The sequence below is a fragment of the Entelurus aequoreus genome, linkage group LG16, assembly GCF_033978785.1.
Source record: "Entelurus aequoreus isolate RoL-2023_Sb linkage group LG16, RoL_Eaeq_v1.1, whole genome shotgun sequence".
NCBI lineage: Eukaryota > Metazoa > Chordata > Actinopteri > Syngnathiformes > Syngnathidae > Entelurus > Entelurus aequoreus.
In genome coordinates this window covers 178,554-191,167 of record NC_084746.1, presented here as the reverse complement: position 1 = coordinate 191,167, position 12,614 = coordinate 178,554, and the positions used below count along the sequence as shown (strand labels likewise).

Genomic DNA, 12,614 nt, shown 5'->3' with positions numbered 1-12,614 from the left:
AGCATAGTAGAGTTGCAGCAATAACTGGCTGAATGGTAGAAGTGCAGTAGAAACTGTCAGAAGCATAGTAGAGTTGCAGCAATAACTGGCTGAATGGTAGAAGTGCAGTAGAAACTGTCAGAAGCATAGTAGAGTTGCAGCAATAACTGGCTGAATGGTAGAAGTGCAGTAGAAACTGTCAGAAGCATAGTAGAGTTGCAGCAATAACTGGCTGAATGGTAGAAGTGCAGTAGAAACTGTCAGAAGCATAGTAGAGTTGCAGCAATAACTGGCTGAACGGTAGAAGTGCAGTAGAAACTGTCAGAAGCATAGTAGAGTTGCAGCAATAACTGGCTGAATGGTAGAAGTGCAGTAGAAACTGTCAGAAGCATAGTAGAGTTGCAGCAATAACTGGCTGAATGGTAGAAGTGCAGTAGAAACTGTCAGAAGCATAGTAGAGTTGCAGCAATAACTGGCTGAATAGTAGAAGTGCAGTAGAAACTGTCAGAAGCATAGTAGAGTTGCAGCAATAACTGGCTGAATGGTAGAAGTGCAGTAGAAACTGTCAGAAGCATAGTAGAGTTGCAGCAATAACTGGCTGAATGGTAGAAGTGCAGTAGAAACTGTCAGAAGCATAGTAGAGTTGCAGCAATAACTGGCTGAATGGTAGAAGTGCAGTAGAAACTGTCAGAAGCATAGTAGAGTTGCAGCAATAACTGGCTGAATGGTAGAAGTGCAGTAGAAACTGTCAGAAGCATAGTAGAGTTGCAGCAATAACTGGCTGAATGGTAGAAGTGCAGTAGAAACTGTCAGAAGCATAGTAGAGTTGCAGCAATAACTGGCTGAATGGTAGAAGTGCAGTAGAAACTGTCAGAAGCATAGTAGAGTTGCAGCAATAACTGGCTGAACGGTAGAAGTGCAGTAGAAACTGTCAGAAGCATAGTAGAGTTGCAGCAATAACTGGCTGAATGGTAGAAGTGCAGTAGAAACTGTCAGAAGCATAGTAGAGTTGCAGCAATAACTGGCTGAATGGTAGAAGTGCAGTAGAAACTGTCAGAAGCATAGTAGAGTTGCAGCAATAACTGGCTGAATAGTAGAAGTGCAGTAGAAACTGTCAGAAGCATAGTAGAGTTGCAGCAATAACTGGCTGAATGGTAGAAGTGCAGTAGAAACTGTCAGAAGCATAGTAGAGTTGCAGCAATAACTGGCTGAATGGTAGAAGTGCAGTAGAAACTGTCAGAAGCATAGTAGAGTTGCAGCAATAACTGGCTGAATGGTAGAAGTGCAGTAGAAACTGTCAGAAGCATAGTAGAGTTGCAGCAATAACTGGCTGAATGGTAGAAGTGCAGTAGAAACTGTCAGAAGCATAGTAGAGTTGCAGCAATAACTGGCTGAATGGTAGAAGTGCAGTAGAAACTGTCAGAAGCATAGTAGAGTTGCAGCAATAACTGGCTGAATGGTAGAAGTGCAGTAGAAACTGTCAGAAGCATAGTAGAGTTGCAGCAATAACTGGCTGAACGGTAGAAGTGCAGTAGAAACTGTCAGAAGCATAGTAGAGTTGCAGCAATAACTGGCTGAATGGTAGAAGTGCAGTAGAAACTGTCAGAAGCATAGTAGAGTTGCAGCAATAACTGGCTGAATGGTAGAAGTGCAGTAGAAACTGTCAGAAGCATAGTAGAGTTGCAGCAATAACTGGCTGAATGGTAGAAGTGCAGTAGAAACTGTCAGAAGCATAGTAGAGTTGCAGCAATAACTGGCTGAATGGTAGAAGTGCAGTAGAAACTGTCAGAAGCATAGTAGAGTTGCAGCAATAACTGGCTGAATAGTAGAAGTGCAGTAGAAACTGTCAGAAGCATAGTAGAGTTGCAGCAATAACTGGCTGAATGGTAGAAGTGCAGTAGAAACTGTCAGAAGCATAGTAGAGTTGCAGCAATAACTGGCTGAATGGTAGAAGTGCAGTAGAAACTGTCAGAAGCATAGTAGAGTTGCAGCAATAACTGGCTGAATGGTAGAAGTGCAGTAGAAACTGTCAGAAGGAGTCAAAGGTGCACGACTAAGGTTACAAAACAGAATCAACAAGAAGATCACATGACAGGATCAAGTGTCAGTCACATTGAAGTGTTTGCTCACGTCTGTCAAATAGATATATACTGTATACATACATATAAATATACATAAGTATATACTGTATACAGATATGTAAAGATATATACACTTATAGATAAATACTTATATACGTATACACTAGAGGTGGGAATCTTTGGGCACTTCACGATTCGATTACGATTCAGGAGCTACGATTCGATTAAAAATCGATTATTGATGCATCTTTAGTTTATGTATATTAATGCGATATTACATTTATTTTCGTTTCACTAAATATGCTTTTGTCACCAGAAACAGTCGATTCATTCCCACATTCATTAAATGAATGAAAATGTGTGCAAAAGTGGAGCATAAGTGGCAGATAGTATTGGAGTTGGTGAGGTGGCTCGCTGCAGTCAGACACAACTGTCTGCATTACTTTATTTACAATAAATGCATCCATTATTGACGTTTACTAATCGATTCGATAATCTTTTGTGTCCCAATTGTGATGCATCTAAAAATGTATTATTTCCCCCACCTCTAGTATATATATATATATATATATTTATATATATATATATATATATATATATATATATATATATATATATATATATATATATATATATACAAATGTTTTACATATTAATGCATACACAAATACATACATATATAATAGTTGACATAGATTGCAACTTTCTTGTGGCAGTGGGGCCACAATATGGATCAATATGACATCATCATATCATTTGCATAAGATACATATATTGACTTTAAAAAGATACATATATTTTCTTTAAAAAGGCTGAAGAAAATGTTTTACATACATTTAAAAATAAACCTGTGTCATTATTAATTAGTGTTAACAGATTTTTTTTCATATATTACATAGTTTTGCTCTATTTTGCAATTGTTGCTGCTTATTGTATAATGTAACACAGGTGGTATACCAGTGGCTGCTGCTGGTCTTTCAAGTAGTGGAAGCTCATTTTCAGCTCCTCTCTAAACACAAATACCGTGCAGTCTCCAGTAACACATCAAATATATAAATATGCTATATTTTATAAAGAATGTGTCACTTACAGGATTGGAACATTTTCACCACTGTCCTCCTAACATTGGCTCGGTCAGGCTAGGACTTGTGTCACCACTGTCCTCCTAATATTGGCTCGGTCAGGCTAGGGCTTGTGTCACCACTGTCCTCCTAATATTGGCTTGGTCAGGCTAGGGCTTGTGTCACCACTGTCCTCCTAATATTGGCTCGGTCAGGCTAGGACTTGTGTCACCACTGTCCTCCTAACATTGGCTCGGTCAGGCTAGGGCTTGTGTCACCACTGTCCTCCTAATATTGGCTCGGTCAGGCTAGGGCTTGTGTCACCACTGTCCTCCTAATATTGGCTCGGTCAGGCTAGGGCTTGTGTCACCACTGTCCTCCTAATATTGGCTCGGTCAGGCTAGGACTTGTGTCACCACTGTCCTCCTAACATTGGCTCGGTCAGGCTAGGACTTGTGTCACCACTGTCCTCCTAATATTGGCTCGGTCAGGCTACGACTTGTGTCACCACTGTCCTCCTAATATTGGCTCGGTCAGGCTAGGACTTGTGTCACCACTGTCCTCCTAATATTGGCTCGGTCAGGCTAGGGCTTGTGTCACCACTGCCCTCCTACTATTGGCTCTGTCAGGCTAGGGCTTGTGTCACCACTGTCCTCCTAATATTGGCTCGGTCAGGCTAGGACTTGTGTCACCACTGTCCTCCTAATATTGTCTCTGTCAGGCTAGGGCTTGTGTCACCACTGTCCTCCTAATATTGGCTCTGTCAGGCTAGGACTTGTGTCACCACTGTCCTCCTAATATTGGCTCTGTCAGGCTAGGGCTTGTGTCACCACTGTCCTCCTAATATTGGCTCTGTCAGGCTAGGGCTTGTGTCACCACTGTCCTCCTAATATTGGCTCTGTCAGGCTAGGACTTGTGTCACCACTGTCCTCCTAATATTGGCTCTGTCAGGCTAGGACTTGTGTCACCACTGTCCTCCTAATATTGGCTCTGTCAGGCTAGGGCTTGTGTCACCACTGTCCTCCTAATATTGGCTCGGTCAGGCTAGGACTTGTGTCACCACTGTCCTCCTAATATTGGCTCTGTCACGCTAGGACTTGTGTCACCACTGTCCTCCTAATATTGGCTCTGTCAGGCTAGGGCTTGTGTCACCACTGTCCTCCTAATATTGGCTCGGTCAGGCTAGGGCTTGTGTCACCACTGTCCTTCTAATATTGGCTCTGTCAGGCTAGGGCTTGTGTCACCACTGTCCTCCTAATATTGGCTCTGTCAGGCTAGGGCTTGTGTCACCACTGTCCTCCTAATATTGGCTCGGTCAGGCTAGGGCTTGTGTCACCACTGTCCTCCTAATATTGTCTCTGTCAGGCTAGGGCTTGTGTCACCACTGTCCTCCTAATATTGGCTCTGTCAGGCTAGGACTTGTGTCACCACTGTCCTCCTAATATTGGCTCTGTCAGGCTAGGACTTGTGTCACCACTGTCCTCCTAATATTGGCTCTGTCAGGCTAGGGCTTGTGTCACCACTGTCCTCCTAATATTGGCTCGGTCAGGCTAGGACTTGTGTCACCACTGTCCTCCTAATATTGGCTCTGTCACGCTAGGACTTGTGTCACCACTGTCCTCCTAATATTGACTCTGTCAGGCTAGGGCTTGTGTCACCACTGTCCTCCTAATATTGGCTCTGTCAGGCTAGGGCTTGTGTCACCACTGTCCTCCTAATATTGGCTCTGTCAGGCTAGGGCTTGTGTCACCACTGTCCTCCTAATATTGGCTCGGTCAGGCTAGGACTTGTGTCACCACTGTCCTCCTAACATTGGCTCGGTCAGGCTAGGACTTGTGTCACCACTGTCCTCCTAATATTGGCTCGGTCAGGCTAGGGCTTGTGTCACCACTGTCCTCCTAATATTGGCTCGGTCAGGCTAGGGCTTGTGTCACCACTGTCCTCCTAATATTGGCTCGGTCAGGCTAGGGCTTGTGTCACCACTGTCCACCTAATATTGGCTCTGTCAGGCTAGGACTTGTGTCACCACTGTCCTCCTAATATTGGCTCGGTCAGGCTAGGGCTTGTGTCACCACTGTCCTCCTAATATTGGCTCGGTCAGGCTAGGACTTGTGTCACCACTGTCCTCCTAATATTGGCTCGGTCAGGCTAGGACTTGTGTCACCACTGTCCTCCTAATATTGGCTCGGTCAGGCTAGGACTTGTGTCACCACTGTCCTCCTAATATTGGCTCGGTCAGGCTAGGACTTGTGTCACCACTGTCCTCCTAATATTGGCTCTGTCAGGCTAGGACTTGTGTCACCACTGTCCACCTAATATTGGCTCGGTCAGGCTAGGACTTGTGTCACCACTGTCCTCCTAATATTCGCACACTTTGTAAATCCTTATCTCGGAGTATGTCCACATCGCAGACATGCTGTGGGCCTGGCCCAATATTCAATAAGTTCATTAACCCACGATAAATGAAAATTAAATGGGTAAGTTTTCCAGTGTTGATAAATGGCCACATGCATGCTTCAACAGCATTTCATCCGTTTCAGCAACTGCGGCCATTTGTGCCAGAGTGCTCACTCTTTTGCATTGGCGTTTGTACCACAAATAAACGCTCATACTGATAACCAATAGCTAGACTGTTCGGCATACCAGTAGATGGAGCCCGCGTACCCCAGTTTGAGAATCGTTGGTCTGCATCATGCTTTAGAAGAATATAACCGATAAAAACAATACAGTGTTTATAATATAATATAATCATAATATATAATAAAAATGCAAGTAAACATTAAATAGGATATCAACTTTGTCATTACTGTGAAATTTTTTACCATTGTACTTTTATCAGAAGGTAAATAACTTTGTTGTCCTAAAAAATAAAATGGACTCTCATTGAATGCGTGGACTTAATAACCTTTTCCTGTCTGGCACTAAGAATTATAAATCATACAGTCCAAGTTTGCAATGTTTACAAGCATTACTGCATCATTTCAATCTACACTTTTTTCCTCTTACACTTTCTTCCAATCCACAATTTTCTCCTTCCTCTCGTTCTTCACATTGGGTTCCTACTTTCCCTGGACTGACAGCAGAGCAGATAAGCACTTCTTTCTCTCCCTTCCTCTCTCGCTGCTTCACGCAGGAAACATAGGATTATTTCTTGCAGATTAGCAGCACTACTTTGCTTTTGTGCTTGCAACTACCAGCTCCTCACTTCACTGCTTCTCTCTCCTTCACATCCTTTCTTCTGGCGCACAGCTGCAGGAGTTAACATTACATATACTGTATATACATACATATATACACATACAGTATATCTACATATATTTACATATATATACTGTGTATATGTATATATATACACATATATATGTATACATATATATATATAAACATTTACAGTATATGTATATATGTGTATGTGTATATGTATATGTATAGATGTATGTATATATGTATATACATATACTGTATATGTATATATACATACCGGTACAAAGTATATGTATATATGTATATACATATATACATATATGTATATACATAGCTCTTTGTATCGATAAAATCCTAACGATATACATCCATGGTGGCAAATTTTTGAGAATGTATTCTACTTTGCAGCAGATTATCAGCGGTTGGGAGCCAGACATACTGTAGCTCTTCACACACACACACACACACACACACACACACACACACACACACACACACACACACACACACACACACACACACACACACACACACACACACACACACACACACACACACACACACACACACACACACACACACACACACACACACACACACACAAATTGATGGTGTGCAATAACGCAGCATGTGTCAATGCAACTTAGCATCTTTTCATAGCCCAAAGTGCATGAAACAACCAACTGGCCTTGTTTTCTATCTGAGGGTTGCCAGGACTAAACTTTTTATGGAGAACCTACTGAACGCCTGTGCCTGTACAACACATAATATACTGTACATACATACAATACAATACAACATACATACATACAATACAACATACATACATACAGTAGAGGCCAAAAGTTTGGACACACCTTCTCCTCATTCAATCTTTATTTTCATGACTATTTACATTGTAGATTGTCACATCAAAACTATGAATGAACACATGTGGAGTTATGTACTTCACAAAAAAAGGTGAAAACATGTTTTATATTGTAGTTTCTTCAAAATAGCCACCCTTTGCTCTGATTACTGATTACTGCTGATTACTGCTTTCTCTCCATGAGCTTCAAGCACACCTGTGAAGTGAAAACCATTTCAGGTGACTACCTCTTGAAGCTCATGGAGAGAATGCCAAGAGTGTGCAAAGCAGTAATCAGAGCAAAGGGTGGCTATTTTGAATAAACTACAATATAAAACATGTTTTCACTTATTTTTTTGTTAAGTACATAACTCCACATGTGTTCATTCATAGTTTTGATGTGACAATCTACAATGTAAATAGTCATGAAAATAAAGATTGAATGAGGAGAAAGTGTGTCCAAACTTTTGGCCTCTACTGTACATACATAATATATATTACTCATCGTATGCAAATGATTCTTTACCTCAATATTGTATCAAAGTGTAATGCACATGTGCACAGTACTCTAGTACACATGATTCCTGCTAGTAACCAGTGCACAGTACTGTAGTACACATGATTCATGCTAGTAACCAGTGCACAGTACTCTAGTACACATGATTCCTGCTAGTAACCAGTGCACAGTACTCTAGTATGCATGATTCCTGCTAGTAACCAGTGCACAGTACTCTAGTACACATGATTCATGCTAGTAACCAGTGCACAGTACTCTGGTACACATGATTCATGCTAGTAACCAGTGCACAGTACTCTAGTACACATGATTCCTGCTAGTAACCAGTGCACAGTACTCTGGTACACATGATTCCTGCTAGTAACCAGTGCACAGTACTCTGGTACACATGATTCATGCTAGTAACCAGTGCACAGTACTCTAGTACACATGATTCCTGCTAGTAACCAGTGCACAGTACTCTAGTACACATGATTCATGCTAGTAACCAGTGCACAGTACTCTAGTACACATGATTCCTGCTAGTAACCAGTGCACAGTACTCTGGTACACATGATTCATGCTAGTAACCAGTGCACAGTACTCTAGTACACATGATTCCTGCTAGTAACCAGTGCACAGTACTGTAGTACACATGATTCCTGCTAGTAACCAGTGCACAGTACTCTAGTACACATGATTCCTGCTAGTAACCAGTGCACAGTACTCTGGTACACATGATTCATGCTAGTAACCAGTGCACAGTACTCTAGTACACATGATTCCTGCTAGTAACCAGAGCTAAAAACAGAGTAATAGTTTCTGCCCACACGTTGAACGGATGACGATGAGGTTGATGGACGATCTCTTGAGCGAGTAAGAGCAAGCAGGAGCAGACAAGAAGACGTGCTAATTGCTAAAGTTGCCAGCTTGAAACAAATACGTGCTGTTTGACACCACCACCAGCTTATGTCAATAGTGGTTTAACACACCACATTTTATAAATACTTGAATTGAATTCTATATTAGTCACAATTTGAAGTTACACTTTGTAATACACTTCCACGTAGTCCGAATGAAATGTTGGCTTTGATTGGCTGTCATTGTTCCTGTCCATACACGTGTGAATTCCCACAGAGCGTGCACACCGACAGGACGTATCTTGGCGTACCAAAGGATAAAAAATGGATGCAATGGCCGCCACAAGTGAGCAAGACCATAAATCCCTCCTAACACAATCCTGGCACCGTAGCTTTTCTATTTTTCTCCAGCGTGTGCACATCCTGAAGCTTTGAACCAAGAACTAGGACAGGTCACCAGCATCCAGCTCACCGTGACATACAGCAGATTTAAGTTCATTTATTAAAAAAGTCTTGACTTTGGAAAAAATTAGTACGTTTTCCATTTTTCTAAGCGACGGTTCTGGCACATTGGTACCAGCACCGTTTCAAAAGTACTGCTTTGGCAGCAGTTTGATATATTTATACAATTTAAAGGCCTACTGAAAGCCACTACTAGTGACCACGCAGTCTGATAGTTTATATAGCAATGATGAAATCTTCACATTGCAACACATGCCAATACGGCCGGGTTAACTTATAAAGTGACATTTTAAATGTCCCGCTAAACTTCCGGTTGAAAACGCCTTTGGATGATGACGTATGCGCGTGACGTAGCCAGTGAAACAGAAGTATCGGTACACCATTGAAGTCAATACGAAATAGCTCTGTTTTCATGTCATTATTCCACAGTATTCTGGACATCTGTGTTGGTGAATCTGTTGCAATTTGTTCATTGCATTATGGAGAAAGAAGCTGAGCAAGCAAAGAAGAAAGTTGTCGGTGCAAAGCGGAGTATTTTGCGAGGGAAGTCAGCAACACAACACAGCCGGCGTTTCATTGTTTACATTCCCGAAAGATGCAGTCAAGATGGAAGAACTCGGACAACAGAGACTCTAACCAGGAGGACTTTGACTTGGATACACAGACGCCTGTAGAGAACTGGAACAACACAGACTCTTACCAGGATTACTTTGATTGGATACACAGACGCAGACGTGCTACCGTGAGTACGCAGCTGCGCTTCCAAACATTTGATCGCTTGCCAGTACGTGCGTGTCACGTACGTAACTTTGGGTAAATATATAAGCTTTATGAACCTTGGGTTAGGTGAACGGTTCTTTGGGCTGAGTGTGTGTGTTGTGCAGGTGTTTGAATTGTATTGGCCGGTTATATGGACGGGAGCTAGGAGCTAGGAGCTAGCATAACAAACACCTAGGTGTTTGTTATGCAGGATTAATTTGTGGCATATTAAATATAAGCCTGGTTGTGTTGTGGCTAATAGAGTATATATATGTCTTGTGTTTATTTACTGTTGTAGTCATTCCCAGCTGAATATCAGGTCCCACCCGCCTCTCACAGCATCTTCCCTATCTGAATCGCTTCCACTCGCCACTAGTCCTTCACTCTCACTTTCCTCATCCACAAATCTTTCGTCCTCGCTCAAATTAATGGGGAAATCGTTGCTTTCTCGGTCCGAATCGCTCTCACTTCTGGCCGCCATCACTGTAAACAATAGGGAACTTTGCGTATATGTTCAACCGACTACGTCACGCTACTTCCGGTAGGGGCAAGCCTTTTTTTTGTCAGGTACCAAAAGTTGCGATCTTTATCGTCGTTGTTCTCTACTAAATCCTTTCAGCAAAAATATGGCAATATCGCGAAATGATCAAGTATGACACATAGAATAGATCTGCTATCCCCGTTTAAATAAAACAATGTCATTTCAGTAGGCCTTTAATGTCGAGCAATACACAACCCTACACCTCAGACGTGGCTCCAGTTCTATGTTTGTTTTGGACTTGAGTAAATAAATATGTAAATATGAATTTATGATTACTGTGTAAGTTACATGACAGATATACTTGGCAGGAAAATAAATATTTGTATTTAATATTCATATATCCGTCATATTAACCATCAAACACACTGAACATGTTATCAATACATTTCAATATTGCAATCAGTATTGATGGTCAACAATCAAACCAACAAAACATTACAATAAACAAGACGAACGTTACAACAAACAAACAAGACAAACGTTACAACAAACAAACAAGACAAACGTTACAACAAACAAACAAGACAAACATTTCAACAAACAAACAAGACAAACGTTACAACAAACAAACAAGACAAACGTTACAACAAACAAACAAGACAAACGCTACAACAAACAAACAAGACAAACGTTACAACAAACAAACAAGACAAACGTTACAACAAACAAACAAGACTAACATTACAACAAACAAACAAGACAAACGTTACAACAAACAGGACAAACGTTACAACAAACAAACAAGACAAACGTTACAACAAACAAACAAGACAAACGTTACAACAAACAAACAAGACAAACATTACAACAAACAAACAAGACAAACGTTACAACAAACAAACAAGACAAACGTTACAACAAACAGGACAAACGTTACAACAAACAAACAAGACAAACGTTACAACAAACAAACAAGACAAACGTTACAACAAACAGGACAAACGTTACAACAAACAAACAAGACAAACGTTACAACAAACAGGACAAACGTTACAACAAACAAACAAGACAAACGTTACAACAAACAAACAAGACAAACGTTACAACAAACAAACAAGACAAACGTTACAACAAACAGGACAAATGTTACAACAAACAAACAAGACAAACGTTACAACAAACAAACAAGACGAACGTTACAACAAACAAACAAGACAAACGTTACAACAAACAAACAAGACAAACGTTACAACAAACAAACAAGACAAACGTTACAACAAACAAACAAGACAAACGTTACATGGCATCCAGTAATTGCTTTTACTCACATTGTAGTTCCTCTTTAGAGTGCTAGATCTCCCAAGGTTGTTGCATATGACCATGAAATGACACACAAACATTCCCAACAAGGTGTGTCGTGCGGCAGTTGTTGTACACTAGTAGTGTAGTACTGTCGTGTAGTAGTGTAGTTGTAGTGCTGTTGTGTAGTAGTGTAGTGCTGTTGTGTAGTAGTGTAGTGCTGCTACTGTTGTGTAGTAGTGTAGTACTGTTGTGTAGTAGTGTAGTGCTGTTGTGTAGTAGTGCAGTACTGTTGTGTAGTAGTGTAGTGCTGCTACTGTTGTGTAGTAGTGTAGTGCTGCTACTGTTGTGTAGTAGTGTAATACTGTTGTGTAGTAGTGTAGTACTGTTGTGTAGTAGTGTAGTGCTGTTGTGTAGTAGTGCAGTACTGTTGTGTAGTAGTGTAGTGCTGTTGTGTAGTAGTGTAGTGCTGTTGTGTAGTAGTGTAGTACTGTTGTGTAGTGCTGTTGTGTAGTAGTGTAGTACTGTTGTGTAGTAGTGTAGTGCTGTTGTGTAGTAGTGTAGAACTGTTGTGTAGTAGTGTAGTGCTGTTGTGTAGTAGTGTAGTACTGTTGTGTAGTACTGTAGTGTAGTACTGTAGTGTAGTACTGTTGTGTAGTAGTGTAGTACTGTTGTGTAGTAGTGTAGTGCTGTTGTGTAGTAGTGTAGTACTGTTGTGTAGTAGTGTAGTGCTGTTGTGTAGTGCTGTTGTGTAGTAGTGTAGTGCTGTTGTGTAGTGCTGTTGTGAAGTAGTTTAGTGCTGTCGTGTAGTAGTGTAGTGCTGTTGTGTAGTAGTGTAGTGCTGTTACTGTTGTGTAGCAGTGTAATACTGTTGTGTAGTGCTGTTGTGTAGTAGTGTAGTACTGTAGTACTGTTGTGTAGTAGTGTAGTACTGTTGTGTAGTAGTGTAGTGCTGTTGTGTAGTAGTGCAGTACTGTTGTGTAGTAGTGTAGTGCTGTTGTGTATAGTAGTGTAGTGCTGTTGTGTAGTGCTGTTGTGTAGTAGTGTAGTGCTGTTGTGTAGTGCTGTTGTGTAGTAGTGTAGTT

At 41.1% G+C, this 12,614-nt stretch overlaps 1 protein-coding gene across 1 annotated transcript in view; it reads right to left on the bottom strand.

Annotated features, from left to right (window-relative positions):
* Positions 1–12,614, bottom strand: part of LOC133631474 (liprin-beta-2-like) — a 126,809-nt gene that overhangs the window by 113,170 nt on the left and 1,025 nt on the right. Inside the window, exon 2 of the mRNA XM_062023689.1 lies at positions 11,559–11,580. The gene's annotated coding sequence lies outside the window, so the exon portion shown is untranslated. The remainder of the gene's footprint in view (positions 1–11,558; positions 11,581–12,614) is intronic.